This window comes from Myotis davidii, unplaced genomic scaffold (assembly GCF_000327345.1).
Source record: "Myotis davidii unplaced genomic scaffold, ASM32734v1 scaffold32, whole genome shotgun sequence".
NCBI classification, from domain to species: Eukaryota; Metazoa; Chordata; class Mammalia; order Chiroptera; family Vespertilionidae; genus Myotis; species Myotis davidii.
In genome coordinates this window covers 2,426,050-2,432,533 of record NW_006286587.1, presented here as the reverse complement: position 1 = coordinate 2,432,533, position 6,484 = coordinate 2,426,050, and positions in this window count along the sequence as shown.

Genomic DNA, 6,484 nt, shown 5'->3' with positions numbered 1-6,484 from the left:
GCGGGGCTGGATGGTGACTGCTGCTGCGAGGGCCAGGTTGAGGCTCAGGCAGCCCCAGCAGCTCGCAGTGGCAGCAGCAGTGGCATGATGGGGGCGGTGCCTTCCCTTGATCTGCCAGTCTGGGCGGGGCTGTGTGCACGGTGAGGTGCACGTGGTTGGGTGGGGGCTTGATGCTGCATACCCGTAGGTGTTGTCAGGTCTGGGTCTGTGTGCACAGCAGGCGCGTGCAGGTGGGTGGGGCTGCGTGCTCAGTGAGGCATGTGCGGGTGGGCGGGGCCCATCAGTAGGACATCCCTGAGGGCTCCTGGACTATGAGAGGGGGGACGCTGGGCTGAGGGACTCCCCCCTGCCCCTCCCCAGTGCACGAATTTTCATGCACCGGGCCTCTAGTATAATACATAATCTCTATGTTGTGTTGTTTGTTCACCACCCCAAATCAAGTCTCTTTCCATCACCACTTACATCTCCTTTCCCCTCTTCCACCTCCTCCTATCCCTCTTTCGCTCTGGTAATCACCATATTGTTGTCTGTGTCTATGAAGTTTTTAATTTTATTTCTTAATACCTTCACATTTTTCATCCAGTCCCACAATACCCCTCTCCTTTGACAGCTGTCAGTCTGTTCTCTGCCTATGAATCTGTTTTTTGTTTTGTTCATTAGATTCTACTTGTAAGTGAAATCATATGGTACTTGTCATTCTCTGACTGGCTTATTATTTCACTTAGCACAATACTCTCCAGGCACATCCCTGCTGTCACAAAAGGTAAGATTTCCTTCTTTTTCACAGCCCAGTAGTGTTCCATTGAGTAAACGCAGTGAAATCATATGGTACTTGTCATTCTCTGACTGGCTTATTATTTCACTTAGCACAATACTCTCCAGGCACATCTATGCTGTCATAAAAGGTAAGATTTCCTTCTTACCTTGAAAACACAGCCCAGTAGTGTTCCATTGAGTAAATGTACCACAGCTTTTTATTCACTCATCTACTGATGGACACTTGGGCTGCTTCCAAACCCTGGCTCTTGTAAATAGTGCTGCAATGAACATAGGGGTACATATATTCATAGGGTTGCATATGTTCTTTCAAATTAGAGTTTCAGGTGTCTTTGGTATCCCAGAAGTGGAATCACTGGGTCATACGACAGTTCCATCTCATAGAGTCAGAGATAGAAACCATCAGGGAAGATTGCCCTTGGAAAAAAGGCCTAGTTTGTATTTCTGCACTGCCCCCTGCTGGCTGATGCTGGAACAACATTCCTTCTGTGACTCTAAGACCTCAGAGAATGCCATATTGTTGCTCTTGGGAGGGAGAGGGCTCCTCAAAGCTCCAAAAAGTGTTGGGCTAGAGGCAGTTGGATTCGGCTGAGACCCTCCCACCAATGAAAGCCATCCCTGGGATGTGAATGTGAACAGCAGCGAAGGAGCAACTTCTCTGCTGTTCAAGGCATGTTAGATCCCATTAGTGGTTCCAAGACAAAAGCATGGGTTCTCAGCGGAAGGAAGAGATTCAAGAGCAGTGGAATTCAGGAGTCAGACAGGCACAGAAGCATTGAGGACCCCAGCCTGTGGACTCCAGTCCCTGCAGACAGTCTGGGCAGCTGCTGTGTAGAGGGACACAGGTGACCAAAGCACATGGCTGGGTTTGGAGGTGCACGCAGCATACCATGGGAGATGTACATGTAAATGAATAATTACGTCACGAAGTGACAAGGAGGCTGGCTATTTCATCCAGAATCTTAATAAGACAGGTCTTTTGAAGGTCCTGTCTGAGCCGTCCGTAGGTGAGTAGGAATTCTGCAGGGAGTGGGGAAGGGTTTGAGAGACTTTGGCAATAAGGCCTGTGTTGGGGGTTATGGAAGGTGAGCTTGGAGAACAAGGCAGGTCTGGTTATAAAGGACCTCCTGCACTTTGTGGAGGTGCCGTGACCTTCTGTGCATGGCGGAAAGCCCCGAAGGGATTTTGAATTGACGCGGAGGACCCTCAGAAACAAAAGACAGCAGATGCAAAACAGACCGTAGGGACCACTTTATCCTGCTTGCCTTAGAGAATCAGAGGTGTGTACAGCCTGGATTGTTTCTGATGTATCTGAAGGATGGTCGCACAAATCCCATATCTCTTTACAACAATTCTGTTCTTTGCCTTTTTTTTTATGGCGCAGGTAAACTCTTAGACTTTTGTAGAGTGGGAAGGCAAAGGCTTTCATCCTAGATTACTTTGAGTAACATATATAACATTGCATACCATTGATGGAGGAATAAGGAGTTCTTGTAAGAGACCCTGGAATCCCACCCTGCAGTGCTCCCCTCTTACCCACACCCTTGCTCCTGAAAGTGTGGTCCATGGACCAGCAGGGTCAGCATCACCTTGTTAGAACTGCAGAACCTCAGGCTGCCCCAAACCTGCTGAAGCCGAATCGGCACTTAACCGAGATTCCCCAGGGGCTTCGTGTGCTGCCCTACAGGGCACCGGACCAGCAGGGGGAGGGATCGCTGCTGGTCTTGCCCTTTTGTTCTCCAGCCTCATGGCATCACTCCCCTCCATATGCCCCCGTGTTCCCGCTGGACCGAACCACTTGCAGCTCCTCGCTCTTTTTCCCCTTCAGTGATTGCCTTTTCCTATCGTCTCCACCTGGGCACCCCCATCCATCCTTTCAGGCTTGCTGTCTCGAGAAAACCATTCTTGCTAGCACCCATGGCTGGCACAGCACTCTCCCTCACTGCACGGTTGCTATCCGTGTCTTCCCCATCACACTGTGAGCACCTCGAAGGTGGTTACTCATTCACTGTGGTATCTGCAGAGCTGGTGGATGATCAGGCATGCAACAGAAAGTCAATAAAGATGACCGCTAACCAATCCTGAACACCAGCCGCAGCCCCAGGTGCCACCTCTGCTCTTCCTGGGGCCACATACTGCTGGGTGTCCACCCCAGCCACTGCACGTGGGGTGAGGGATCTGCAGGGCAAGCTTTATCCCCCCACTTGACAGGACTTCAGCTCTGACTGGAGAGGGCTGTAAAAACTGTCTATAGAATGGACCAACATGTGCAAAAGCTTACAGAGTAAACGGCTACATCAGTTGTGCTGGGGCCTTCATGCAGGCTCCCAAGAGGATTGTGCACATAGCTTCCACCTCCACAGTCAGCCACATCATGCTGCGAACTTGAATTTGGCCAGGTGTATTAAACATGCTTCTCATTTTCTGTATTTTGTGATGTTTTGACATCTTAAAAACATCTTTCTGGCTGGGGAGAGACTACCCGGTCTCAAAGCCAACCATTATTTAGGGAGCAAAGGGCTTGGCTGGGAGCCTGTCTTTCATATGCAAACTAACCAGTCCAGAGCCTGACCTCCCACCTACTTATCTCCTCCCCTTCCCCCCTGCAGTAGCACACTAGCACACTTGTTATACTTGCGCACGCACTTGTGTACCGCCAGAATGTAAACACCCGAATACAGGCACATTGCCTTTCTTGCCCACCATTATAGCTCTAGCATGGAGTAGACTAACACACAGTAGAAGCTCACTAATTGTTGAATGAAGGCATAGATGAACCCACTAAATGCCCAAGATGAGGCGAAAGAGGACATTAGCTAAAATGTTGAACATAGCCCTAGCTGTTTTGGCTCAGTGGATAGAGCATTGGCCTGCGGACCAAAGGGTCCCAGGTTCGATTCCAGTCAAGGGCACATACCTTGGTTGCAGGCCCTCTATCCTTTGGCCATGCCATGTGGGCCAAAAGCTGAGAAAAACCCACGGACCTCTGCCTCCTGCTCCCTGTATGTTTTCCTCAGGGGAGCAGAGCTGCTGAGGAGGTCTGGCTTAGGCACAGGCAGGGATAAATGATGATTAAGAGTTGCTAAAAGGGTTCGGGACCCAATTTGAATGTGTGTGTGGTTCCCCCCACACATACAAGCAATTCTCCTACACCAGCTGGGAGCCCTATAATTCCATTCACTTCTGACACTGTCTACCTGGAGATAGCATCATACCCCACAGGTTAAGGCCTTGGTCTTATAAGACTTCCTGCCCTACGCCCCCCTCAGATGCCAACCCCAAATGCAAGGCAGGATATAGATCATAGACCTGAGCTTCTAACGACCCCCTCCTTGGGCTCCAGTACTAAAGTGGCTCACTAAAGTGGCTCAGAGAAACATTTTGCTTACTAGATTATTGGTTTATCATAAACGAATATAACTCAGGACGAGATGCATACAGCGAGGCCTGGGGAAAGGGCACGGAGCTCCCATACTCTCTCTGAGCACCACTCTCCCCAAATATTCAACTGTTCACCAACCAGAAGCCTCCCAAGCCCCATCCTTTTGGGTTTTCATGGTGACTTCATTGCACAGGCATGACTGATTAAATCATTGGCCATTGATGAGTGATTCAACCTCCTATCCTTTTCCTCTCCCTGGAAATCAGTGGGTGGGACTGAAAGTTCCAACTCTCTGTTCTTGGTTGATACCCCTGGCACCCAGCACCCATCCTTAGGTGCTTTCCAGAGTCACCTCACTAACAGAAACCCAGGAGTGTTGGAAAGGGGCTTGTTGTGAATAACAAGACACCCATCACACTTTTGTGCCTCGGAAATGATTTCAGGAACCGAGGACAAGAGATCAAATATTATAACATAAGATGCTCCCATGGCTCAGGCAACTCCAAGGGTTTTGGGAGCTGTGAGCCAAGTACCAGGGATGAAGACCACATATATGCAAGAGATGTATTTTGGTTATTTGAATGACCAAATCTATATTTCTTATAAATCACATCACAGATGTCATAAGCTCTTTTAGTTTGTTCTTGATTGCCAAGTAGCCCTTAGCCAATAAAAGGCAGTTAAAAATCAGAAGCCTTAATTATGGATTTGGAAATTCAAGCACAACACAATCGTTATGGCCTTGTTTATCTAGGACCCTAACTCTGGACCTTTCCCTCTGCTCAGTCCTTGAAAATCTCTCTCCTTGGTGCTGTTTCTTGAGCCAGAGCCCTTGGGGGCATAACACCCACCCTGTTGGATGCTGACATGGCCTCTGACCAGCTCCTGTGCTCCTCTCGCCATAACCTCCCACCCTTGCCCATCTCCCCGCATCTAGGGAGACCAGCTGGGTTAGGTCCTCTGGTCCCGACCTATTTCCAGCTCTCTGGAGTTCCTCTCTGGCCCTCTGCCAATTCCCTTTCACAATTGTGGCCATGGCTGTAGGAGTTAAAACAATCTGTTTTGTGAAGAAGGAAATCCTTTCCCACAAAAAATATTTGCATTAAAATAAGATGTGGGAATTCCAAGGATGGACTGGGTGAGTGGGCGGATGGAGATAAGAAATTCCGACCAGAGTAGAGGGAAGCACCTTGGGGACACAGCGACAAGGAAGTTTTGGAGGGCCCAGGTGAAGGCTCTGAAGGGCTTCAGAACAGGCCTCCCCAAGATGTGCCACTTTGGCATGTAGGTTATTTTGAGCTGAAGGCAATTGAGATTCTGCGGGCTCCCAAGAAACGGTTACCTCTCTCTTAGGAGAATTGCATTTGGGGCCTTGCCCATAATAAGAGTTATTGTTACCAATGAGTTTGGGTTCTTGTCTCTGATATAAAAGTATTTATACCAGGGACACTGATAAAAGCAAAGGCAGATTTACTGAGGCTCTGCAGAGGGCGAGAACACCGAGATAGGGCCTCAGGTTCTGTGCCCTGAATGTGGCGCTTAGGGGTTTTTATTCCTTGGGAACATGGAAGTTGCTGGGGTTAACCAATCCGGGTGTAGGTTGGCTGGCTTTTTCTTTTTTTGGAACACTGATGCCCTGGTACATGTCAGCCAAGCAAGAGGTTCCGAGATTGTGCAGCACTTATTATGGGATGCAGGAAGGGACCTGGCTTGGCTTTAGATCTGAAAAACAAACTTAAAAGGAGGCTGGTTAGTTCTCAGACCATTGTTTGTTTTCCCTCTGGGTTTAAATTATGCATTTTGTACTTAGAATGTCATTTTTATTTTATTTTTAAAATTTATCTTTGTTGTTGAAAGTATTAAAAATGTCCCCCTTTTTCTCCCATTGACCGCCTCCCCCTCAACTGCTCCCCCTGCCCCCACCAGGCCTTCGCCACAATATTGTCTGTGTCCATGGGTTATGCATATACGCATATAAATTCTTCAGTTACTCTCTCCACCCTCCCCCACTCATCCCCATCTTCCCTCTGAGATTTGTCAGTCTGTTCCATGTTTCTATGTCTCTGGATAGTTTATTTTGTTCATTAGATTCCACATATGAGTGAGATCATGTGATACTTGACTTGCTCTGACTGGCTTATTTCACGTAGCATAATGCTCTCCAGGTCCCTCCATGCTGCCTAAAGGATGCTCCTTTGCTACTTTTTTACAGCTGCATAGTATTCCATGGTGTAAATGTACCTCCGCTTTTCTAAATCTTAGCTGTTGTAAATAATGCTGCTGTGAATATAAGGGTGTCTAATTCTTTCTGGTTGGTATTTCAGG